The 27746-nt window shown below is 38.0% G+C and overlaps 1 long non-coding RNA gene across 1 annotated transcript; it reads left to right on the top strand.

Annotated features, from left to right (window-relative positions):
• The first annotated feature begins 1296 nt into the window (after positions 1–1296).
• On the top strand, positions 1297–26813 carry LOC123386025. The gene is made up of 4 exons (XR_006599432.1): positions 1297–1504; positions 18302–18527; positions 23057–23126; positions 25862–26813. It is a non-coding gene; the product is annotated as an uncharacterized LOC123386025 (long non-coding RNA).
• The last annotated feature ends 933 nt before the right edge of the window (positions 26814–27746 follow it).

The raw sequence follows: 27746 nt of genomic DNA, 5'->3' as shown, positions 1-27746 counted from the left end.
GACTGAGCCACCCAGGCGCCCCTATTTTTGTCATCTTTATGCAGTGCCAAGTTACAGAATCTTTTAGCTATTGCATGTATGTACTGGAACTGGCTGAACAACCCTAACGAGTACGATACAAACTCTAGTTGCCAGTGGCAGTTTTGCAGAATCCCATCTCACCCGGGAAAGTTAAGTGTTGCCAAGACAGGGCTAGAATCGCTGTGGGTTTCCGTTCTTTACAAGGCCTTTTAGGGAGAGGAGGAGTCAAAGAGGATGCACAGGAGTACAAGAAGAGGTGAAGAAGACTCATATGGTTCTGGAGGCTTAGCACACTTTATCATATTTCATTACTTCTCAGCAGAAGTAGCAATACTGATTCACCAAAACACTGTTGCATGTCTCTTTCCAGAGCTCTTTGTATTCATCCTCATTCCTACTATTGGCAACACCAAAGGGTGATTGGGTTGGAGGAATTTTTAGCTCCCTGTAATTTCCATCCATGTCCCCTCAGTGACCCCAAATAAACATACTGAGTAAAAACGTATTTGTATACAAAGTGTCAATGCAATTCTTCTACTTCCTCCTCCAGTTGGATTTGGTCCCTAAGTGCCTCTTACCCAGAGATCTTGAAGGCATTCCTGTTTCTTGCATTTTTTTGTCCCCCATCAGAACAATGAATGAGGACTAGACAGGATAAACCATGGAAGGTAGAAAGTTACATGCAAGGTACATCCATTCAGTGCTCCTTTACCCTACACTCAATGGATTTCACAGAATAAAGTGAGCACAGAGAGCTGCCAGTGAAGGAAAAACAAGTGACCAAAAGGCAAATCCTGTGAACAATAGCAGCAGTCAATGTTTATTTAACACTTACTCAATGCAGTTACTGTTCTGTATGCTCTGGTGTATTTTAGAACATTAACCCTTAGTCCATTTAGTTCATATTTGTACCCTCAGTAAGTGTAGGAGCCATGACTTGGCCCTAGGTGGTCTGACCCTTGAGTTCTGTTCTTATACTTGGAAAGCACCATCTGCTCTCTCTAGCAACTCAAAGGGGGTCCAGAACAATTGCCCTGATTTGTAATATGTTAATGGCAATTTCAGCTTTAGGGGAGGGGGTGCCTTTGGATCCTGTCTTTCAAGACTTTGAATTTCATTGATCATTTGATATTTAACAGGGAGTCAGTGCTGATGAAAACTGGGTACCACTGACTCTTGAGTCTAGGAGGTAAAAGACGCTCTATTTTCTTAATGCTCTGTGGAACATATTGTAAAGTTAAAACTGTTGTTGATTTCACAGACCAAGAATTCAGAGAGGAGGCCATTTTGAAAACTAATAACTCTGTGTTGATTATGGGTCAGTTAAAAAATATGGACCAGGACTACGTGTACCTTCCCCTTTCCCTCCAGGTACCACTGCATTCAGATGGAGACTTCTTCAGGAGCAGGGACTCACTCCTTGTTTGTCAAGGATGGATTTATCAACATGAAATCAAATACATCTGTGCCTCGTCATATCATGGTGAGTCTGAGAATAAGCAGATAATCTGTGCAGACTTTAAGAGGTAAGATGCTACTGAACGTTTGATTTCTTATTTTTCTGTTTCATGAAAAATAATAAATGGAGGTGCCTAACATTAATACACAGTGTCCAAAACAGAAGCTGGGAGAAACCTTTGCTAAGCAGAGGCTGACTTTCCAAAAGCAAATGCACAGGGTTCCAGACAAAGAGCTGAAAAACAAAAGCCCAGGCTGCTTTGCCCAGTTAAAAGAGTTACATTTTGAAAGAAGCAACCATGACTGCTAAAACATTTTTTTTTTGAATCTATAGGGAAAGACATATGATACTGACTCTCTTCTGCTTTCTGGTCTTTTGAGTTCATTTTCCAAATCTATACACTAAGGCAGTCGAGAATACAGTAGAATAAATGTGTCCAGGGAAGAAATAAGTGCATTGGGGAATTGAATGGAAATGATAAAAATCACTCACACTTCTTTATTGAAATAATTAAATATGAAGTGGAGTGGAGAGTTCAGATGAATTCTAATAGTAATTGAATTGGCACTTAGGAGTTACCTTATCTGCATTGCCACGATTCAAAACTCCCCACAGTGTTTTCTCTCAGTCCACACCATATTAATTATGCCTCTCATCCACCATCTTGTTTGTGAGCAAATTAGTTAGTATGCATCGAGTAGCATCCAGCTGTCCTAATGGGGATCAGAAAGTAGTTATTCCATCCCTCATAAAAATGGCATTCATTTCTCTAGCGATACCAACTGCCTTAGGGGACTTTCCTTTCCTGCTTCTTGAAAAGAACAAAGGTTTCTGTTTTGTGTAACTCAGATAGATGATCCTGCTTCCTTTAGCTGGGAGAAAATCTTGGGGCTTGATTCTTGTCAACTCCATCTCCAGAAGTGTTTGGCTTTCCATAGGTAAGTTTTCTCTTTTATGCGTGTCTTCACGGATCCTACCTACTGCGTATGGTTCCTGCAGAATACTTACTGGTATCCTATCTGAAAGTGGATGCTTGCTTTAAAATTATGCCAACTCTGGTATTGTTTCAGTATACTTCTTTGCTTCATTTCGTAGAGAAGGGAACATTATAAACCCAGGTTTTCCAGCCGATCAAATTATTCTGCCTCTGATTGTCATCCTTTTTCCCTTTGGATGGGGGTATATAATGAAAGATGATTCCTATAGTATCTAAATTCTTTCCAACCTTGACTGTTTGGACCAGTTTTTTGTTTCATTTTAGCATTAGCCAGCGGGAAGAGTGGTTTCAAGGAGTGAGGATTTTGTTAACTGAAATCCTATTTCTTTAGTTGTTCTGCTTGAACAGCTCCAGGAAAAAAAAAAAGATATTAACTAAGTTTAACCTAAGGCCAATTAGTAAATTAATTGCTGGGGCGGGGGGAGAACAAACAGAGATGATAATAGGAAACACTGTCTATGGAACTGACCTATAGCCTCACTCACCCCTTTGTCTACGTGTGCATAATTTGTCTTGTGAAATTACTCTTGTTCCTTGTCAAAATAACTTCATTGGCTAGCCAAAAAAAAATGATGAAGACTTAATGCTTTGGATCAAGGTAATGAGATGCAATCATTTCCCTTTGAGGGTGGAGGGTGTGATGTAATTTTCAAGTATGAAAGCCTTAGTCATGAATATTAATTATATTGTCTCTCCAGCCATCCAGCAGGTGATCCAGTAATACTAAGACAGAATATGGAAGGTTTTGGTGGAGGGGTATATTTTGTGAAGCGTTGCTTCAGAGGTCAGTATAAGAGAAGATCATAGCAACCACTGAGGAGACGAGCATGAATATACTGGTTGATTTTTTTCAAAATCAACTTTGTATCCATATTGCTATAACTCCATGACTGTAGTTGTTGTTCCCTGCCATTTTATTTGACTCTTGCTAAATCTTCCTGTCTGGTCAACGTTTCTTAGTTTCTGTCCAGACTAAGCTAGGATTCAACCAAGAGTAAATTTTCAGTCCCTTTTGGGACCCCCGCCCCCAGACATTGATTTCCACATTCTGATGTGTAGACTGTAGAACAGACTGAGAGGCTTCGTCTGTCCTCTGCTATTCCATAAAATGGACATTGGGGAGATGTCACATTGCCCAAACAAGACTTTAGAATGAGAAGCACTAATTTTAAATTTTAATTACCTTTTAATTTTAAAAATATTTCTTAGGATTTTAGGGTAGTTCCAAATACGATCTAATGTGCCAATTTCGATACTCTTCCAACAAAAGGCTTAATCTGCCCTAAAGTAAAAATATGATACTGAATCACCTGATTATATCGTCTGTATTTATCAAATTAGTTATTTACTAAATCCACATTCTTGTTTAGACTTGCAGCCATGACAGTCATTGTATATGCTTCAGAGTGAACAAAACTGTAAATGTTACATAGAATGAAAGATGTAACACCAAACGGTGTGATTAGCTAATGGAACTGCATTGCACATGGCAGCACAACAGGAAAATCCTTGCAATACTGTGGCAAAAAAATTAAGATGGATAAAACATATTAAATCCTGCAAATGAGAAAGAAAAAAGTTATAAGGAAAAAATCTTAAATTCTTGTGCAGGAAAATCAGCTTAGTGAGAATTGAAAATGCATGTAATAAAACTAATTCAGGCAGGATATTAATCTTGTGTAAAAACGATAAAAGCATGTTAAAGCCTGATTGTAAAATATTAATGTGCTAAACCATCATAAAACTTCACATATGCCCTTTAGCGATAGTATTGTTAATGATGATAAAAACTTATTTGCAAATTCTTCTTTTATGAAGTCTGGAAACAGAAAATCCGAAAAATGACTAATGTAGACATCTACTATGTGTAGAAGATAGGAAATGGTGAAGGTTAATGAGGTTCAGGGAGGGTGGTCTCCTGACATTTAATTGTGTGACCGTACCAAGAGCCCCCTATAATGTGTGTGTCAGGTGATTCAGGTAAACAAAAAGGGTTTGCACCTTCATAAAATTCAGGTATTCTTAATTATGTTCCTAGTTTGATTTCTGATGGCCCAAGTGGAGTTGGAATTATGTTTGCTTTGGCTCAGTGTATAACCATAAGGCATCTATATTCCTAGCCTTTCTCTTTCCACTGAAGCCCCGTTTAACAAAAGCAAAAAGGGAATTTATCTTGAGCTTTTATCCTGCTTTTGTGTTAATATATTACTGGTTCTGAATTATAGGGCTAGAGTTGCTGAAATTCTGTAATAGCTTAGGGCACTCTTTTTGTGGAATGGGGGACACAGCATTATATAGCAGGAAGAACCAAACTAGACCATGGCATCACCGGGACTTGGACGCAAATCCTTGTTGTATCGCTTATGTTAGGATGTTGATTAGTTTATTGAACCTCTCTAGGTCATGCATACTTCATAGCAAAAACACATACATACAGAAAAAGGTATAATAGGGGTGCCTGGGTGGTTCAGTTGGTTAAGCATCCGATCCTTGATTTCAGCTCAGGCCATGATCTCATGGTTTGTGAGATCAAACCCTGCATGAGGCTCTGTGCTGACAGTGTGGAGCCTGCTTGGGATTTTCTCTCTCACCTGCCTCTCTGCTCCATCTCTGCATGTTCTCTCTCTCTCAAAATAAATAAATAAGCATTAAAAAAAGAAAACGGTTTTTATGGTTTGGGAGGGTCTATAATGATGTGTCTAAAGCTTCTGTCATGCTACAGGTGCTCAAATAATTATTGTCAAAATGTTTATTGTTACTGGGTTTTTCTCTATTCAGAAAGTTCTACTACCTGACCTCCCACAGAGTACATTTATTCCACACTTCAAGATTCATCCATTCGTTTCTGTGTAACTGGAATGCTTTCCTTCTTCACCTGTGTTTAAGTCAACCCTATTCATGTGTTAGGACTCAAATTATGTCTTACTTCCTCCAGGAGGCATTCTCTAGCTGCTCCATCACTCAGTGATGGAGCTGTATACTTTGTGTTTCTTCTCTGTACTTGTGTTACAGTTACTTTCTCTGCATCTCTAGCTGAGTCATGTTTTCTTTCCCGCTTGATAGCAATGACTTGTACTTTTTTCATAACTCATCTTCCTCACAACCCCCTAAAATGTCTAGCATGTTACCATGCTCTATAATATCCTATTTAATTAAGAGATAAGCCTTATTAAAACATGGTTAGCATGAGTTAGCTTAAGACGTTATCCAATGGACATGTCATTCTGAATACCATTTGGATTAAACCATCAACAAATATAAACTTTTATGATATGATAAGATGTTTCTAGAATGGATAAAGAAGCACCTTAGACATCATAGATTAGTAGGTAAACAACAACAGCAACATACAATTGAATGAGGTTTATTTTTCATATTTTTAAGACTTTTCAAACACTCTGGCCTTGAGAACACACACACACACACACACACACACACACACACACACACACACACACAGATGCCCTAATTCAATTCTCCATTTGACATTATAGATCCATATTTTGATCTCTTCTTGCAGAGGATATATGTTTTCAAATGCAATGAAATTCAAAGAATCTGATTCATGATGCCTGAATCTCTCCTTCTGTTTTGTTTTGTTTTGTTTTAAGTAATATTTGGTAGTGGAAGGCACTGGGAGCTGTATTAGTGTTCTTCAGAGAAACAGCACTAATAAAATGAGATAATAGGTAGACAGATAGATAGGTATAAGAGGAGATTTATTATAGGAATTGGCTCACGTGATCATGGATGACAAGATGTTCCAGGATCTTCTGTCTGCAAGCTGAAGACCCAGGAAAGTTGGTAGTATAATCCATCCTGAGTCTGAAGACCTGAAAACCAGGGAAATTGACACCTAAGGGTGAAAAGTTGGATATCTCAACTCAAGCAGAAAGAGAAAATTCACCCTTCTCTACCTTTTTGTTCTAATTGAATGATGCCTACCCACATTGGTGAAACCATCTGCTTTTTTCAGTCTTCACTACCCAATATAAATGTTAAGCTCTTCCAGAGACATCCTCACAAACACATCCCAAAATATTTCTTTTTTACCAGCTGAGTATTCTGTAGCCCAGTTAAGTTGAAACATAAAATGAAACATCACAGGAGCCATTACTTAACAACACCTCTAAGGAAGAGATTTTACAGACAATGACACCAGTGAAGTCAGATGTTTGTAGAATGAAGCTTGCCTATCTATCTATCTATCTATCTATCTATCTATCTATCTATCGATCTATTTATATTTGAAGCATATTTAGCATTTGATTGCGTATTGTTTATATTGATCTCTCACGTTTACATGTCTGATCTTCTCAGCCATCTCAAGAGAAAAGTTTATTTCTTTCACTGTTTTTAACTCAGTGTTTGATGTTACTATTAGTGTCTAGTGGAAAATATTGGCTTAGGAATTTGGAGACCTGATTCCTAGTCCAGCTTTGTCACTTACTAAACCTAGTGTAATTGGACAAACTGCATAATAACGTGGAACTTGCCTTTCCTTTTAAGTGACAATAATTCTATTTGCCTTTCCTAATTCACAAGATCATCCTGAGACTTACATGAGATATCAGATCTCTAAGTTCTTCATAAATTGTAAAGCCCTATACAAAAATTAAATACTATTATTGTGAAAGCTGACACCCCAAAGTAGTTTTTCTTTATATGGTATTACTATATTGAGGGCTGTAGCCAAACTTTTGGTCCTCTGAAGTAATATTTTATTCATGATATAAAAAGTAAGCAGTTTCTAAAGTACTTCATGTAATTCTAATTGTAGCTTATAGACCCTGAGAATTGAAAATTTAATTTTATATAGTGTTTCATATTGATGAGATAACCCACTTTATTCTCTGAAGAAGAAAACATCTCTTTCCTTCAAGCAGCATATTTCTTACAGTTCATCATCCAGACTCATAAAAGTTTCTATAAAGGTGAGGGATGATACACTAGTATTTTCCAAAAATCTTGTCCAACACATATTTGGAAAAACTGAAAAATTTGAATTAAAACCATTATAATTTTCACTGCTAACATTTGTGTTTCCCACTTTTTAGTTTCTGAAGGTAATAAAATATCTATGACCCTTAACGTAGAAACATGTTAAAGAATCTCTTCATCGCCCACAGGTATGTGGAGGCAAATTTCAATGACTAGGTTTGCTGAGTGTAGTATAGCAAAGGGAAGGAAAAGACAGTAAACCCTTGGGTTGCGGGCGTAATTCGTTCTGGACACATGCTTGCAATCCAAGGCACTTTGTATATATATCAAAGTGGATTTCAAGAACCGTCAACTCTGGTGATCACGTGATGTTTGGCATCATGTATTACTCATGTTGCAAGACATCACTCGTTTATCAGGTTAAAATTTATTAGAAACATTTGCTTGTCTTAAGGAACACTCAGAATAAGTTACTTGCAATCCAAGGTTTTACTGTGTATGGGTTTTGATTTTTTTTAATCTTAAGAAGTAAACACAGGAATTTATGTGAAAACTTTTTTGTTTGTGGTCACGGGGGGCCTAGTATAAAATCCCAGAACTATAATTATTGTAAGTTCGTGTATAAAAAAAACTGTGTAAAAAAGTTCTTATTTGCCAGTGCAAAGCAACCATTCCTTTATTAGTGAAACAAATACAAGGACATAGACTATATTGGAAACAGAGGAAATTGAAAAACTTTCTTACCCTTCAAGTCCTTTATCCTCCCCTGCACAAACTTCTTAATTATAGAAGATTAAATTTAATGAGATGCTTTGTATTATACAGAAAGCTGGCCTGCAGACCCATCATACCACTAAAGCTTCTTAAGCTGAAGTCATCCAGGCTTTTTTTTTTTTTCTTAAGTAAAATAAATGGAAACTTACGGAACTTAACTTACTTGAAATTGTAACATTGAACACTTGCTGGGCTCCTTTTTGAAAGGCTTTCTTCTTTTGACTTCACTGACACATATTCCCCACACCTCTGGTTGTTCATTTTATAGACATTCATTTCGCTGCTTGAAGATCAAATGTTTATTTTACTGAGGGTTCTGTCCTTTTCTTGAGTTATGTAATTTTCTGCGGTGGAATCTCATTTAACATTATATACTGATGATCCCGAATGCAGCAAAAACTCTTTCCTGGGGTGCCTGCGTTGCTCAGTCAGTTAAGCGTCTTGACTTTGACTCAGGTCATGATCTTATGGTTCATGGGTTCAAGCCCCGCCTTGGGCTCTGTGCTGACAGCTCAGATCTGGCCTGGAGCCTGCTTCAGATTCTCTGTCTCCCTCTCTCTCTGCCCCTCCCCTACTTGTGTTTGTTTTTTTTTTTCTCTCTCTCTCTCAAAAATAAATAAAAAAAAATAAACAATTCTTTCCTGAATTTCAGACTAAATACTGTAACTGCCTTCAGGACATGTGTATTTTCCTGCCCTACTTCAAACATGTCCAAAAGCGGGTTTAACATCTTTACCAACTCCAAAATCTATTCTTCCTCTTCTCTTCTTCTTCTCAATAAATGGGGCCATCATCTACATGGTTGCCCAAGCCGGCAACTTGATGAATTCTTAGACTATGCTTTTTCCCTCCCTCCCTGTCCCATGTCCAAAAGAGTATCAACTCTCTTTGATTTTTCTACCTGAATAAATCTCTAGTCTCTCTTCTCTCTAGCTTTAATTTTAGGCCTATGTAAGTATTAATATGACCCAGGAAATGTGGAGACCTTGAGGCCCCTCATTCTTTGATATCTATCAAATATATCAAATATGTATCTGTCACTTTCTATTTCTCTAGGATTAGAAGAAAGGTGTTAAATAATTCCAAATTAGTTATACAGTTGTTCATGAGGCGCTGATTCCCTGCACAAATTTGGAAGGCTAACACAAAACAGCAGCCTAAATTTGAGACTCTTTGAGGATTGAGGTAAAATCGTCAGGTAAAATGGCCCAGATTGTCCATACTTTTGTCCCATTCACTGCCCCTTACACACATCTGACCACCAACACTTCTCATCTGGATCACCGTAACAGCTTCCTCCCAAGTATGTCTGCCTCCAGATTTCTACCTCCAGTCTACTCACACTGCAATTAGATTGATCCGTAAGTATTTGAGAATGACTGATTACCTATGTTTTAGAGGTTTTTACCTGTGAAATCTCATCCCCAAATCGAAAAGTTTAATTCTCACTTACTTGCTTGTAAAAAAAATTCCAGATGTAAGTGTCCATTAACTATCAGAATGTTTTTTCCCACCACATTATAAAACACTTGTCCTCGCTTAGAAATCAGTGCCAGATACTGCACTCTTACTTCCTAAACACTTTATGCCAATAGACCAATAACTTTTTTCTGTTAGGTATATCAATTCTAAAGTTAAGAATAAGTCAACAATGACAATATTGTTTTAATGGCACCGTATTATTATTGTTGTTGTTGTTGTTGTTATCATTGATATTCTCTTAGTTTCTTCACAGGGAGGGATACAATTACATCATCTAATCTCCTCCATAAGTCTTCATGACATCCCATTTGTTTTCAATCCAACAAAGGGCATATTTGTGATGGAACTTGTTCCAATTTACTTTGGGTGCAGTCAACTTTATAACCTTTGTGGTTTACCACTTCATGCTCTCCTTGGTTGGCATAGCCTGGATGACATAAAAGCACACCTAGTGATACTCTGAAGAAATATAGCACATAATTTTCTAGCCCTGATCCATTTTTATAGGCCACAACATTGAGAGGTTGACTTCTTGGGCTATATTGATTGCATGTAAGGTTTCTTACATTCCTTACATGACCAAATTTTAACTAAGAAGCTATAATTAGAAGATTCATCAACTGAGCCAACTGTTTATCATATCCTGAAGATGAAAAAAGAAAAAAAAAACAGTATATTCCATGGCATTGCTAGGGTGACAAGGGACTCATGAGTCACAAATGTGGATAGTGTCCGTAATTCTGTTATGATTAAGTAGGTGTGCAATGGGGAAGATGATCACCACTAAGAAGTTTTTTGTGTGTGTGTGTCAAGCCCTATGTCGTCACAAAGATGAAAAACAAAGGAACAGTTATGGTCTCAGCCTTGCAGAAAGCAGACAACATATGGGCGTTTACATAATATGTACAGACATAACTACCATGCTAAACCAAATCTAAAAATAAAAGCTGCCATTTATTGAGTGTTAATATATGCTAAGAAATGACCAAACACGTTTGCATGGATAATCACTAATATTCTCCCCAAAAACATGTAATGGTTTTCCACCTAAGGAAATGAATGCTTGGAGACATTAAATAATTTGCCCAAGTTTGACCAGGTCAGGATTAAGCCTAATTCCATCTGCCTGTTTGTCCCTAAAACCCATGCTGTTTCATAAGTTCCTGGGAAGAGACTCCAGAGAGGTTTTGCATGCGTTCAAAATAAGTTGTATTTGTTCCCAGCTGGAGCCACAGGGGAAGGCTTATAATAAGACTTCAGTGGTATTTGTGTTAAAAGTTAGTGAAGGGTCTGGAAGAAAGTAAGTATTCCAGGCAGGAGGAATAGCAAGAAAGTCACACCACAGTAGAAGAGGAATGAATATGTACAGAAGCAATAAATTATGTATTTTCCTTGATGGTTAAGTGAAAGATGGAAAGGGAAGGTGTGGTCAGCTGAGAGGTGGGACTTAACTCAGTAGGCTGCATGAAGCCATCTATGTTTTCTGGGATGCATAATTACTGGAATATCATTGTACTCTAGGAAGACTTACCTGGCAACAGCATGTAAATGTGTGTGGGAGGGGAGACTGAAAGACAGATGATAGATGTAAAAGCTTATTGAAGTAAGCGGATAATGATCTGGGCTGGGACAATGGAAGTGGAAATGTGTATCACAGCTGTCTTCCAAACTCCACAGCCTTGCGGACGGCTATCGCTGATCCTCAAATAATACATTGTGCTTTGAAGCAGGGCTGGCTTAGAAACTGTAACCCGTGGGAACTTAATGGTTCCATTTAGGTCCAAAGTACGCTTAATTATTGGCCTGCCTTACATTCTATAAGGAAGAAACATTTGGAATAAATATTCTTGTACAGCCTGAGAGGCAGTTCACCACTGAAAATGTTTAGTTCTCTATGATGTAGAAAGGGAGAGTTACTAAATGGTATAATCAAACCCCTAGGTGTTTTAGTGAGGTCCTGGCATGACTGGTAGGGTGACTTCAAGTTCCAGGCTACAGGTTCCTCATTTGGCAAGTGGGTATAGTAATGATTATCCCGCTTCCCTCTCTTGGCTGTTGCAGGAAGTCAAATGAGATAATTAATGTGGAAGTCCTCTAGAAAACACAAAATCCTCTCTGCTTTTAAGGGTGGAGGGACTATTTTGCTGACGCCTCTCTGTAGTTCTCACAGTACTGTATCAAACACACAGTAGGGGCTAGAAATATCTGTTGAATGAGTGGTTGCATACAAGAGTTTTGGCAGGAGAATGGTTCTGGTACCAATGCTTTGATACGATGTTGTATGCAGTTAACGTACACTTTGATCCCATGTCATGAATCTTCATAGAAGAAAGGGGATGAGATGCAGACATGGTGGTGACCAGTTCCATTATGGAACTGAAATACAGTATAGCTACTGCCAGTTCACTTCCTGCTAGAAATCCTAGGCGCGGTATCCCAGAATAGGGGAGGGATTAGAATCCAGGAAGAAAGTGTGCTTCATGTCATTATCCCCTGGGGGAGGAGGAGTATCTAATTAGCGTGTGGACTGTGAAGGAGGAAATAACACTCTTTCCTGTGACAGGACTTCAGCGTCCTGGGCGTGATAAAGGGCGAAACCAAAGAGTGACATTCAAGGGGAAGAGGGAAAGCCACACACGTTCATTTTTCAACAAATATTTACTGAGCATATAAATAAGCACTGAGGGAAGGTGTGCCTTGTGTGAGGTTGGGAAGTTCTTCTCCAGAAGATACTCCCTTCGACGCGTGGATTTGGAAGGCAACACCACAGAGGATTAATTTATACACAAACACATAATAAATTATGTTTCTGACAAATATTGACTGCAAATAACATGCAACTTTTAAGCTGTAAGAGGAACGGTTAATTTCTGAAGAAGTTTTCACTAAATTGAAACACATTTACTCTCTAAGAGATGGAGCACAAAGGAAATAAAAATTAAACAAAAGAGGAACTAAAATCAGTAAGCTTGCTTTTCATTTAGTTGAATAACTTCTACACTAGGAAGATTCTCCTTTGATTATCAGAATGTTGGTTGTTTGAGTTTTGATTAGAAAAGGAAGGTAGCTGCTGTCCAAAAGTTTCAGTACTGGGTCTTTGTTTCTCAAGGTCATGTGAACACTGCATTTAAAAGGTATTAAATTTTACATAAAGGGTGTGGATATGTGAAACAACCTTCTAGAGATATACAAACAGAAGAAAAACAAAATCACAGAAACCCAGCTGGATCCACATTGGGACACAGAGCAAATAAAAAGGCATTGGCAATGTAGTTCCAAATGGAAAACATTCGCAAAGACGGAAGCTAGGGAATATAAATTTCTGAGGAGAATTTGGCAATAGCCAAGATCAGCTATTTCCCATGATCTAACAGACAAGATCTAATTTTCCTTTCCCTCCCCTAGTCCCTCATTTTTTTATCATACATTTATTTTCAATATATGGGATTTATATTTAAACATGTTAGCCTATCACATCGGTAAGGTTGAACAAGGAAAGCTGACAGAGAAACAGAGATGAGCAAAAACCACAGGCAAATAGGAGACAAGATGCATTAAAGGAGAGGATTACATTTGTTTTGTTTTTTCTCCCGTAGACTGAAATAACATTTTAGTTATTTAAATGTTGAGTCCAAGTCCTTGTCTGAGGTCACAGCTATATTTCTTTCCAGTTTAAATTCACTCGTATTTTATATTTTATTTTGTGTGGATCGACAATCACGTAACATTCCTATTTACAGGAAATTATAACTTCAAACTTGCGAAGTCCTCTTGTTTGCCGTTGATACAAACTTATTTGGTGGCATTTAAAAAAATCAATTGTGAATTTTAATATTCACAAACACGCTACCCTAAAAATAGATGTTGTTTCCCCCCCCCCACCTAAATTTGGAAGCATGTGATATATTTACCTGGAACACCTTTGAGGGATCTGTCTTGGTTTTTCAATTTGATAATGTACTCAGCGTCACATTGCACATCTACACCTCGCTAACAAAGGAAAACATTAGAGAGCTCTCATTTCCAGATAGTTCAGACTGTTGCCCTTCAGAGACACTTTGGAGACAGAATAATGTGTCTAATAATTTCAGCCAACCTAGGTATTTATCACAGCTTCAAACAGGCAGTAATTCACTTATATTTATTTTCTCAGAATGCAACACGAGTCTGAATTAAACATTATGATACATACCTGCGCAAGTATAAACTATTTTTTCAAATTTTCGTCGTCAAGATTTCTTTCTCAGAGAAGAAAATTAGACAGGTGCAGCACACCAAATGAGATGAACTTTGTCCTCAAAGAAAATTGGTTTTTCCTTTTCAATTTCATTTCAAAGAGATCTGACAAGTGTGGCTTTGAACAAACTTTAACAGCACAATATCCTTTGTGTAAGTTTTCCCTTGTCAGCTTTTCCATTCCAGCAGGAACTTAGAACAAAGTGGATGTTGCCCTTTGAGTTGAGAACTTCATCAGTTGAATGAACACTAGCATAGTGCAGTGAAATTGAGGGCATACTCTCTCCTCGACTCTCAACAGTGCAGTGTCTCAACAAATATAATTTCTCCATCTGGTGCGAGGAGAGACACTAGCCATACATTTAGCTTCGTACACTCTCCTTCTTCCTTTTTCATAGGAAAAGCCCAAGTATTTGGCAGTGCACCCACTTGAAACTTTTGCAGATTATGCTAAGAAGTCTTCCATTGTGTGTGGAACACAAATAGACATTATTTGGTGATGTCGTTTGCCGTTACACTATTTTCTACCCAAATCCTGGGGAGCCTGTTGTGAGAGGTACAAAGCCAGACTCTCAGGTGTGTTTTGTTTTCCTATGCATGGAAGAAAAAAAGAATATGTTTTTTGTTTGTTTGCTTTGTTTCGTTTTTAACCTGTGGTAGCTTCGCAGCCATTTAAAAGTAAAATTCAAAAGCAGAGAAAACCAACGCAGGAAACTGCTTCACAGAGATTCTAATCTTTATTGCACGAAAGCTTGTTATGGCTACTCATTCCTTAGAGCTTTAGATTGTGTATAAATTGTGCTACTTTATGCCGGTAACTAACTGCTTTGACAAGTTTATTTTTTCTTTGCATGTTCTCCTAACTTCCTTAAGGTTTTTTTTTTATTACAATTGCCCCTTGCTATCTTTTACTTTCTCTTGGCTCCAACCGTTCCTTTCATCTTCTTTTTTTCCCCCTGTGCATTAATATTTAAAGACTGTACTAGTGTCAAACATTCATGTAGAGACAACTTAAATGCAAAGTGGATAAGGTTACAGAATAAGTCCATGCCCAATTTAATTACAGCATTTTGATTAACACAGATTGTAAGTAGTTTGAACTAAGAATTTTAAGTTGTTCAGCTTGAATATTACAAAGGCTAACCAGAGATGAAGTGTAACTTTGACTCAGAAACTGCCAGAAAACACTCTGATTAACCAATTTAGATGTACTATCTCATTAAGGATCTAAATATCTTTGGATCACAGACATTCATGTTTATTGATAAGATAAAATATTTATTATCCAGAGAGCTGAATTAGCAAAAAGAACAGCTCTAATCAGGTGCTAACTCCCAGAGAAAAGAAGAATCCTGGTTGGAACTGAAAATGTGATACTTATGAGCAAACCCGACTTGTTTATTCAAAGGCCATGCTTCTTGCCAGCAAATTCAGTACCCTTGAAAGGTTGGAGTTGATGAAGTCTGTGGCCAAGTTTCTAAATGGGTTCGATAGATAATGACTGCCCATAGCTACTGCTAATTGAGAATAATGGCTGGGCAGGGAGGCAAGGGCACCGAGCAGAGACGGAAGAAAATGACTGTCAAGTGGAAGCCTGAAAACACCCCCAAGGACATGGGGAATGAAACCCAAGCCTTTTATTGAACCTAATATTTACTGAATTATATTTACTGAAATAACCTTATATTTACTGAGTTTAGTTGACCTAAATTTTTCTTTCCGGATGAATATAATGGCGTTTCTCTAAAAAAATTACAAAGAAGACGAGGACACATCATAAGCATCTGTAATATATTTCCTCATTCTTGGCAAAATGTCTATATGGATCATTCTTGGCAAAATTTCTATATGGAGAATCAATACATTGATAATTTTTTGCATCTAAAGAAATATGAAAATAGAGGCTGTGTCCAATTTATCTTTGTATAAGATTTCATTTTGTGTTAACTTGTTTTTGTTGCCATCCAAGGCATCTCAAATGGAGGTAAGATCAAGTTCGACTTTTACAGAGGTTGAGAGCAACATTCGGGTGATAGTTGTTCTTTAAATTTTTCTTTGATTTCTAAAATTTTAAAAACATTGTGAATACAGTTTTGTACTCATGGATTTTAATAGATAGAATCTAATTCTTGATAGAGTGAAATCGCATGAAAGAGCATGCTGTATTTTACACATTTTAATCATATCAAAGACAGAGTAAGTTCAAGTACCTTTTCAAAGCCAATACCTTTTCAACATAGGATAACTAGACAGGTAGTATACCATTTGCCTGCTGGCAATTTTACTCAAATTATAATTAAAAATGATAACACACACAACTCATTCACACATACACAATCGCCATTCATTCTAGCTTTGCAGAGATAAAGAGAGATAAAGTCTAAGACCCCTCAGAGTCTTAGAAAAACAGTGGTTTTTGTTTGGATGAATTTTGCCTGGCAAGACTTACTAGAAATAGTTTAGAAGGGGAGTTGTCAGAACATTTGTGCATCTCATGACTATGACTAGTTCTTTGCACATGATACACACTTATTTACTCTAAAAAGGAAGTTTTTAAACATAGAGAAGGTATATCCTGCATGGTAGATCCTGTAGTTAGCCTCACTGCTGTTCTGGTCCATTATGGTTTGCTAAAATACAGATTCTAAAGCCAGTGAATATAATACTGAGGGAATCAGAAATCAAAATTAGGCAGCTTCTCACTTTAATATTACAAATATTCCAACCACCTCTTATCCGTTTTGCCATAATTGACAATTACACATAATTCTAGTGAGACATCTTTTTGGTTTCCTCTTCTTGTGGGCATAATATACTAGTTGATGCCACGGCTGAATAATGTATTTATTCCTTAGAAATTAGAGTTCAATATGTTATCCTATTAAAATAATATATTATGGCATTACCAGCATCATTATTACAAAAATGGATTCAGAGCAATGAGCCAGATTTGACCAGGCGACTGTACAGCTATAAATCTACCAGAATCGCACGAGGCATTGTTTTACGGACAAGAAATTCCTGCGCACGGGCCTCTTGAGACGTGTTAGTTAGATTCGTAGGCACAGAATGCAACAATATCAAGCACTCTGTCTCAGTGCTAAAAAGGACACATTTAAATAAATAATGCCCATCAAAAGCAAAAAAATACATATTTATAGCATTTCTGTATGAGATGTGAGTACCCACTAATTTCTGTATTTGGAGGAACATCAAATGGACATTAAAGTGAGACTCCTAAAATGACCATATATAATAGTGACAAGCTTCACCCTAAAGTTTAGTGCCCAGCGTGATGACACATTATAACCTATTGCCCATAACAGAGGTCTGGTTCGAGGCAAAATGATAACTCAGACAAAATGTATCTTTCTCGTCCATGCCTTGCATTTCTATTCTTTTTCCCCACTGGCTACTTCATCTCTTCCATCACAGGCCCAGTCGTCTTGGGTGTTCACTTTCTTTAGAAGGAAAACTAACAGCCTACTGGGTTTGGAAATGGCCTTATTATGACTTCGTCTCCACACTACTATTTATCATAAGGAAAGAGAATCTGGCATGTTAGCTGAATTGCTCAACATCACTCAAACCCTTCATAGCAGGTTCTCAAATAGAACTCCTCCTTTCTTGACTGAGAAGATGTAATATGTCCTCCCCCTAGGATTGCTTTTATTAATAGCAGCTAAATCATTAAGCCCAAGTCCGTATTGCCGACGGTGAAACTGGAGACGCAGCAGTTGTAGGTGTTCCGTGTGTGTGTGTGTTTGGGGTCAGATGGAGATTAAAGTGGAAGCCTAGAAAAGCTGTCTTGGTGTTTTGAAAAACAAATGCAACCAATAATTCCTATACATGGAAGGAAAAATATTTCATGTGGGCTCATCAAAATTTCAAAGCGTAGGCAGAACTCTTGGTTAATGCCTATATTTTTCTGGAGAAAAACACTACTTAATGGACACTGTGGAAGTCTTTTTAATCTAAGATTTTCTTTTTTAGGGGTGCCTGGGTGGCTCAGTAGGTTAAGCGACTGACTCTTGATTTCAGCTCAGGTCATGATCTCATGGTTCAAAGTCATGGGTTTGAGCCCCACGTCACGCTCTGTGCTGGCAGCATGGAGCCTGCTTGGGATTCTCTCTCTCCCTCTCTGCCCCTCCCCTACTCATGCACACACACATACACACACACACACACACACACACACACACTCTCTCTCTCTCTCACCCTCTCTCTCTCAAAAATAAATAAGTAAACTTAAAAAAAAATAAATGAAATTTTCTTCTTTAAAAAGATTAAGAGAAATATTTATTCCTTCAGTGTTCCATCACTGGTTTATGAATGGCTTAAAGAATATTCAGGCACAAAATTTACCTCCTCCTTGTTGCTTTTACATACAGATACTGTCTGTGTTGACTGCATATGTGTTGTCAGCATGGTCTAAAGCAGCACCTCACAAACACCAATGTGCACAGACAGCTCCCAGACCAGAGATATTACAGCTCTGAAAACCTCCCAGGTGATGCCCATGCTGTCCCTCCGATGCTGAGTGCAGCTGTTGCTGTGGTTTGAAGAAAGGACACCAGCTTAAGGGTCATTAAATCTGGATTTGGGTCTATGTCCTAGGTATGTACAAATGTCCTGATGTGGTTCTACCACCAACAGCCTGAACAACTTTATACGAACGTCCTTGCCTATAAATGAGAATTGTCTTACTTTTGCTGCTCCTAGAATTGTTGAAAAATCAAATGGTACAATGCATCGAAATGCTTCATAAATTACAAAGTGCTATATGATTAATGTTAGTTATTAATGTATTATTCAAGACCCTCTTCTAATTCAGTACAACACAGGTCTATGAGGACCAAAGTCCACTGGCAGAATAAAAACTTGGCTGTGACTACCATTTATTAAAATCACATGATCAAATTTTAGGTAAAATATGGGCAATGAATGTTTGAAAGAGACCCGTCCCTAATTACTAAAAGCTCATAATTAAATAACAAGATGAATAAACTTGTTACATTGACAAGGATTTTTCCTCAGTACCATGGTTAGTGATGGGGAAGGTGCAATAAGACGGGCACTGTGATATACTGCTAGGAAGAGTGTAAATTGATACTTGGTTTCTATAAAGCATTGTGGAAGTATGTGTTAAGGGCCTTAAGAAAGCATTTATTGTTAAACTTAGCAACTTCACTTCTAGAAACCCGTCTTGGGACATAAAAAGAAGTGTGGTTAAAAAAATAGTTTATCAAAATGTCCATTACAGAATTAGCATCATAATAACTTTTTGCAAGATCCTACATGGCCAAAAATAGGAGCACTGCTAAACAAATAAGGTGTATCGATATCATGGAACATGAGGTCAGAACGCTTGCACTTTAAGGTTTTAATTTAATAGATAAAAACAAAACAGCTGTGTTTCTGAGCAAATTATGTGAAACAAAAGAGCCGTGGTATGTAGTAGAATCTCAAATGCTTTAAATATATATTAATATTTTTGACCTTAGCAGGACGACTTCTAGAAATCTGTCTACCATTTTCACAATTGAAGTAAGCGACTTCAGAAAATTTGCCTACCCCTGGGGTTCTATTAAGTCGACAGCAACTTGGGAAAAAATGTGGTTCAGCTACCATTCTTTAAAATTCACAAGGTGGCATTTTCAGGGCCCTTGTGCTACCTTTGCCACAGTTTCTGGAATTCTAGTTTAGTTTGAATACAGCCTACTACTCAAGAGATATTTATTGATACCTCTATGTATCCGGTATTCTGTTGGGTATGATAGGAATTCAGTGATAAATATGGATGCAACCTGAATTTGGATCTCTTAGGAAAGAGCTAATACACTATAGTTATAGATAATGCAGTGTGACTGCAATGATAGAAGTGCACGCGCGTGTGCGCGCGCGCGCACACACACACACACACACACACACACACACACACTAAATGTACTGGAAGACCAGAGAGAAAATTCTGATGAAGCAATGATGAAATGATTCCAGTGAAAGTAGAGGAAAGAATGCATGAGACAGATGCAGTGGGCAAGAATGGAGAGACAAGACTTTGTTATACAGAAAATAATAAAAACAAAGGCAACGAACAAATAAAGTTATGCCACATCTAGGAATACTACGTTCTTCTTTTTGGATTGCAACGCTGGACAGGTGAGGGGAAAATATGAGACAGTTTTATTGAGATCATATCATCAAGTTTTAAGCCAAGAAATCAACCTTCATCTTATGGGTCATGGCAAATCATTGAAGGTCTTTAAGCGGCAAGATTACACAATTAAAGCCATACTTTAGGAAGATTATTCTGATGTGAATGTGCTGATGAGTTTTGTGGGAAACTGGGGCTAGGGAGTTCACATAGAGAGACGGGCCAGAATTCCAAACCCATCTCAATAAATGCACAATTTATGTTGCCCTGGAAAAGATCCTCCTCTCCCTTTGAGATTTAGTCTACTACCAGCATAAATATACCTCTGTGTGAGTTAGAAAAGGGACCCCCATTGGGTAGGTGGAACCCATGAGCACACTATACTGTTTAAGAAGCAGACAGTATTTCAGTTCAAAGAAAAAAGCTTCCTCCGGGTCTCCAAGTAGATTTTTGCAATATGATGGGTTAAGGGGACATATTGAGTGTAACTTGGGTTGAGTTTTAACTCTCACTCTCCACTTACCAGACATGGAATCATGGTTATCTTATCTGTGACTTGACAATATCAAGTCCTACATTTTAGAATTGTGATTAGGACACACACCCAGGGTCTATAGAAGAGATTTGTAATAGATGTGCAATGAATGGTGATGGGGGTGATGGTGCTGGTGATAGTGAACAGCTACAGTCACAGTAATATTCGTTGTAATGTCTACTACTTATTTTGACTTCGGATATAAAGGGGTTAGACTAATATTCAGAGGCTGGAAATAAACAAGTGAATAAAAAATGTCAGAGAAAGAATGGATAGTACTTGACAACTAGTTGTATTTGCAAAGTGAGGGGGAATGAGTCAAGGCTGATTTTCAGTTTGGTGAACAGAAGACAACTGACCACACTCCAGACAGAAATAGTGAAGCTAGGAAGAGCTTTTGTGGGAAAGATGACAGGATCTGTGTTCTATGTGTTGTATGTGAAGGAAACAGGTGTACAGATAGAAACATTCATCAGGTGATTGAAAATATGAGATTAGAACGGAATGTGTAGACATAGTACCTCTGAGATTCAAAGGCAGAATAAAGCTATAAGCACTGATGTCACCACTGAGGGAAGGCACATAAAGAAAGAGAGGAGAACACGGACAGAAGTAAGATTGCCTTAGTAGTTGCTACAAGTCATCTACTGCTCAATTCCAGAGGTTGCCATTCACAGCACAGTTCATGTGAGAAAAGCCCTCACCAAGAGAGACGGTGTCATTCTGTACGGTCACGTGTGGTGGTTCTGTTTCAGGATTTCCTATGCCTTGGACATGATGGAGAAAGCACACTGCACCTGGTCTGCAATGTAAGAAAAGGCCACAGAAACCAAAAGGAGTGGAACCTCCCTCTCCAGTTGACAGAGCTGTGATCCCCAAAAAGTGAAATGAACCTCTGTGGCTTGTTTTCTCTCTCTCTGCCCTTCTGTTTTTGGGCTCCTAATTCAGTCATGGACATACGTGGTAGGACAAGGGAATTATAGGCTCACATTTCTGCCTGGAGGACCAGAAAGGGGAGCCTCAGGGAAGAGGAAAGTCACAGAGAGATGGCCAAGAGGGCGACCTCAAGAAAGCTACTTCATTAAGTTGTTTGTGAACACCTGGGTTTACTCCAGCTGTGCACATACGGGTCTAATCAACATAGCAAAGAGTTTGAGAACTGAAACAACAGGTAGATCGCTACCCACAGATATGAACAACACTACAAAGGTTTTGCACACTGAACAACCATGGGAACCACAGCCCACAGAAGCAAAGCTGGATGGAACCTGCAGACTGATTCTTACCATGCCAATTACCTATTAAAACAAAAATATTAAGATTTTCCATCAAATGCAAACAGGCCCAGAGTTTCATAATATTCAAAATGTCCAGGACATTATCCAGTATTATTCAAGATATGAAGAAACAAGGAAAACACCAACTCTAACTGGAAAAGAGAAACAATAGATACCATTGCTAAGAAGACACAGATGTCAGAATTATCTGACAAATACTTTGAAGTAGTTATTCTATAAATGTTCCAATAAGCAAGCACAAACACTCTTGAAATGAATGGAAAAAGAGAAAGTTTTCATGATGAAGAAGTAGGAGTTATATAGAAGAATCAAATGGAAATCATAGAACTCAAAATACAATAAGTAAAAATCTCACTGGATGAGCTCAATAGCAGATTGAAAACAAAATTGAATCTCAACCTGAATAAGCTTGAATGATGAATAGAAATTATCTAGACTGAAAAACACAGAGAAAAAGAGGTTTAAAAAAATATAAGCTAAGCCTTTAGGACCTATGGGACAATATAAAAGGTCTAATATTTATGTCATTAGGGTCTTAGAAGGAGAGGAGAAGGAGGATGGTGCTTTAAAAATATTTGAATAAATAATGACTAAAAACTGAACATGTTTGTTTCAAGATATAAATCTACAGTTTGGGGTAGCTCAACAAGCATCATTCAGTAAAAATTCAAGGAAATCTATGTGTATATATATCATAATCAAACCTTTGAAAACCATTGAAAGACAAAACAATCTTGAACACATCCAGAGAAAAATGATGGATTATTTGTAGGGGAATAACTTTCAAATGACAACGGATTTCTTATCAGAAACCATGGAGATGAAAAAGAAGTGGCAAAATATTTTTAGAGTGCTAGCAGAAAAGAACTGTCAACTCAGAATTTTAGATCAGGAATAAAGGTGAAGTAAAGACAGGGCATGGAGGAGTTTTGCGGGATGATGGAAGTGTTCTATGCCCTGATCATGGTGTTGGTTATACAAACGTATGCATGTGTTACAAATTTGTAACGCTGTACATCAGGAAGTCATTTTGATGTATGAGAATTAAAAATAAAATTAATCAAGAAAAAATGATCGATAAGAATATAAAGCCAGAAAATAAATGTATCTACAGATACCTAGACTTTAATATACCATTTCCCTCTCTCTACTGTAGTTCTCTTCTGGGCCCTTCACTGGGTGAACTCAGTGAAAGAGTAACATCACAGCGGATATCCAGTGAGGAGGTACGATTATGGTTATATTTATAATCGGGTGAGATACTTTTTCCCAAAGCTAAATTCCCTGTGGCAATCCAAAAACTATATTCAGTATTTCAAATTATTAAGATATCATTTGTTGAATACAAATGAAGGAACCAGTGGCTGGTGCGCCATGAATGACTTGTGACCGGGTTCTCATGGATCAGTAACCTGGACACAGGACAGTAGTGGGAGCAGATGGCAGCAGGAGTGGGTTAGGAAGTGACTGGTGGTAGAATTCTACGTCATTAATCCTAGATTTTGAGTAACACTCCAAGTGGACTAATCCACGGTCATTTTATGGTTCATAGCAGCATTTTTCAAACACTATTCTAGAAGACCTAGGGCTCAGTGTCAATGTCTAAGGAGCATTGTCGATGAGGGTGTGAAGAGACCAATAAGGTGGTGTTTCCAGCCCCCGCCATAGCCTCAACAATGTATTGGTTACAGAATTTGGTTTTCATGAAGAATTTTCTTGAAAATGGGGTTGTATTTCTAGAGGAGGAAAAAAAATGTGTCAAATGGGTCATATTAAACATTAGCCTCCTTGAAAGCATTCAGCCAAAAGCAGATACAGAAGTACAAGAACCACATTAGTGCATCTTAGTATCACTTTTTTTTAAGTTTATTTTTTTATTTTGAGAGAGGGAGAAAAATGCAGAAGCGGGAAGGAGCAGAGAGCGAGAGCGAGAGCGAGAGCGAGAGAGAGAGAGAGAGAGAGAGAGAAAGTCTGAAGCAAGCTCCACACTGTCAGCACAGAGATCAGGACAGGGCTTAATCTCAGGAACCGTGAGATCATGACTTGAGCTGAGATCAAGAGTCAGATGCTTAACGGACTAAGCCACCCAGGCGCACCTGTTAGTATCACTTTTAAGAAGGAAGTGTAAGGGACTTTTAGAAGCAGTTAACTTTTTGCAGGAGGTTCAAGGACTGCTTTAGGAGAAGGTACTGAAATAGGAATAAAGAAAGAAAAAAATACCAAGGAAGTCTATACGAGAATGATATATCCAGTGGTGAAAATCAGAGAGAAACATATAACACAGTTTTCAGATTTCCCCGCTGACTTGCATGCAAATGAGCCCACAGTGCAGTATTACCTTCTGGATTCTCAGCACAAGTAATTTCCAGCCACTTCACTGAAAATGTGAGAGAGGTTAAAAAGAATGGGAAAGAGAGAAGAACGGAAGGCGCGTATCATGACAACAAAAGAATAATATGGGCCCATCCAGGTGAGCAATTTTAAAATCACTAAAGAATACAAAGAAAAGTCAGAGAAGACTTTAGAAGGTCTGATGTGAGAGCTAAAAAAAGGAGAGGGTATTTGAACATTGTAGGCTGACTGAAGGGAAGAGATGATATTCATATAGCCAGGAACGAGAAGGCTGTGACCAGAGTCAGGCATGACATGACAAGGTGGGATCTGGGCCAAATGAAAGTCAGTAGAATTTTAGACTTACCTCATCCTCCCAGGAACAGGATCATGACAGCCTGCCATAAGGTTAATAGATAGTGCCACAGGACCATGGTTAGTCTGAGAGCCTCCAACAAAACTAGGACTATGAAGTGAGTCTCACCTCTTCTAAATGCCTCAAAGAAGGAGGACCAGGTGTGTTGCTGGGGGGAGGGGCAATGTCAACTCACATGGAGGAGTCCTTTGGTCTTGCTTTCAGTACAGGAGATAAAACGTTATTTCAAGAATCGAAAAAGTGAGAGGTTAGCAAAAATAAGGAGTTCTTTGTCGGCTCACGTTAACTTATGGCAAGAGAAACAGCAAGAGAGGGGCATTGACTATTTGAGGACAGGCTGCTATAGATTACTGCCATCTCCAGCAAAAATCCATTCAGCAAGTCAAAAGATAACATGTCTTCAGTGTTATAAAATTTGAAAACTTCTAAAGCTCCTTTTCCAAGAGCTGCTGGTTAAGGAGGATTTGCATTTAGGTTTACGTTTCTTTTTTTCCTTTGTTTATTTTTAAATACAAGTTTTCTGAACCTCGTAATTTTCCTTGTGGTCTAGCAGGTCAATATATGTTTTGGCAATTTTAGAAAGCATGTTTTATTTATTTTCCCAATCAAACCAAAAAGCCCCTGAGGAGCCATTGTAGTCTATTGGTTAAATATGCTTTCATTCATACGCTTCTTTAAAAGGTTTATTATGTACAAATAGACAGTAATGACTTCATCTGAGCTAATCCAGTTCATCATGTCATTATCTATTTAGGGCATGTCCTGCATTTAGAAAAATCCCTATGAGAACCCTGTACAGAGTGCCAACAGTCACGGTAGCATTCATTAAATTTCCTGATTGCAGTATGATATGCATTTTTTTTTCTAGCAAGGACTAGAATTCATTTCTTGCTCCGGGATCATTCAAGCAAAACCAATTCAAATACCTTATCTTGTTGTACCATCAGAACCTGTGCCCAACTGGAAAGGTATAGTAGGTGTCTTTGGTCATTAGGGGGTAGCAAGGGACAATATGATACATATTTGTCACTACCTTAGTACAGGGTATATAATAAAGTACACCGCTTTCAGGTTCCCAGACCAAAAGGAAATATTAGAATTTGGAATGCTCATTTCCATTTAAACTCTACCATGTTTCTTAGAAGAGATTCTTTAAGTTCTATTTTGTTCATTATAAAGTTAAAGAAATTGCTCCATTTTTTTTATCAAAGAAAACTGGTATTTCTTATTGGACTTTTTTTCTTGTACCTAAAGGGAGAAGATTTGATAAAGTATTTATTGGCTACATTTTTCCTTATGGGCATCTAGCCATCATCATTCCGTGGGAGGTGAAATCTAAGGCAAACTCAGAGAAATGGTTATGAATCCATAAGAAGGAGACTAATAAACAAATGCACACAGATATGCAGAAATCTAAGGCAAACTCAGAGAAATGGTTATGAATTCATAAGAAGGAGACTGATAAACACATGCAGGTATGCATCGGTAAGTAAATGAAATGGACCCATTCAGGGTTGATGCACACCCTTAAACCCCAGCCCAACTGGGGGATCCCAGGTGAGATACTCCTAAGGATTGGGTTGCTTTGTTGGTCTCCATCTTGTTTGGTGACACCTTTCCTTAAAAGACATGGGACAGCCTCCCATTACTTTTTGAATTTCATGCATTGTCATTGACCCTTTCAAGTTAATGAACTGAGGCATAAAAAGGAAAATGTAGATATCTTAACATTCACCTGAAGTGTGGTTAGGAGACAGAAACAGGTCGACAAAACTCTCCCGAGAATGCCTTAAAGGAAGGAGTCATAATCCCCAAGACAAAGGTGGCGATGAGTTATCTGCACAGACTTCTGGCTTGCAGTAGTGAGGTGGACATGCTCTCAGCATTCAGGTCCCAACCAAACTCTTCAAAGCTACCCCAACATTGCATTTCAATCCATGTTTTGGGTAATAACATCAAGGGGCCATGAGCAAGTATGAGGCTCTGGAGGACTAGAGATGCTTAATTTTCCACTTTCTACATTTTTCTTTTGTTCCAGACAATTCCGGACTCCATTCCCAATTTTTTTCTCTCTATGTGCAAAAACTAAGGCTTTGTGCACTCTGTTGCTATGGAAACAGGAGAGAGAGAAACAGTTTATGTATTTCAAAAGCTGTCAGCCTATATGCTGTGGATTTTGATAACTAAACCTACACACAAACCACCTTTTCTCTAGTCCCAAAGCCCAACACCATAACATTTATTTTTTTCTACATGTGTATGTTGCTTGGGAAAATTAAGAATCTATTTATTTAGCTTTGCAGCAATTCATTTTGTACTTAATTTAATGTCCAGGGGAAAGAGAGAGGCTTTGGTGACGCAGTTAGAGAAATATAAAACTGTTCTTAATAAATGCTTACTAAATCAGAATGAAGACAGAGTTAGCAGGCATCACAACTCAATCTATTGACAAAATAAAAAAGATTGAAGCTCTATTAATTTTAAAACAGATCTGAATGTTGCCTGGCTTATATTTCATAGAAATGTAATGTCTGCTATGCCCTCTTCAGCTCTCTAATAAAAGAGCTATTTTGAAATTACAAAATACACTGTGTTCTCCCCCAGAGAACCCAATTCAATAGCTTATTGATTTTTCCTGGCATCCTTAGTCTGGTGTGAAGGGGTTTCTGGGCTCCTAGACCTGGAAGGAGGGAGTTTGTTTGTAATTGATTCAGATCCTGTACAGCAGAGCACTCCCCCCTCAACAAACACATAGTCTTTATAATAGTCCAGCCCGTTAAATCCTCACTTCCTTTTATTCTCGGTAGCTTTCCAGCACATCCTAATATTTTGGAGAAAATGACTACCATTGTAAGGTCATTTTTATCAAGTTTAGATGATGCAGTTAAGTGGACCAGGAAAAATTCATAAGAACTTCGGCCTTCAAATCTAGAGCACACTCCAATAGTTAAAGGATCTGTCAAGCTCTCTGCTATAAGGCCTGCTTTCCCAGTCTTTAGATGAGTCACTTGAGCCTGAAAATCAGGGCTTTTCTGTTTTGTTTTTCTCCCCCTTCCATGAAGATATACTAGCAACAATTGATCGAAGTGTGCATAAATGACAAGAGAAGGAGGAATGAGACAATAATGAGGAATTAGTG

This window comes from Felis catus, chromosome B3 (assembly GCF_018350175.1).
Source record: "Felis catus isolate Fca126 chromosome B3, F.catus_Fca126_mat1.0, whole genome shotgun sequence".
In the NCBI taxonomy this organism is placed as follows: domain Eukaryota; kingdom Metazoa; phylum Chordata; class Mammalia; order Carnivora; family Felidae; genus Felis; species Felis catus.
This window is presented reverse-complemented; position numbering and strand designations above follow the sequence as displayed.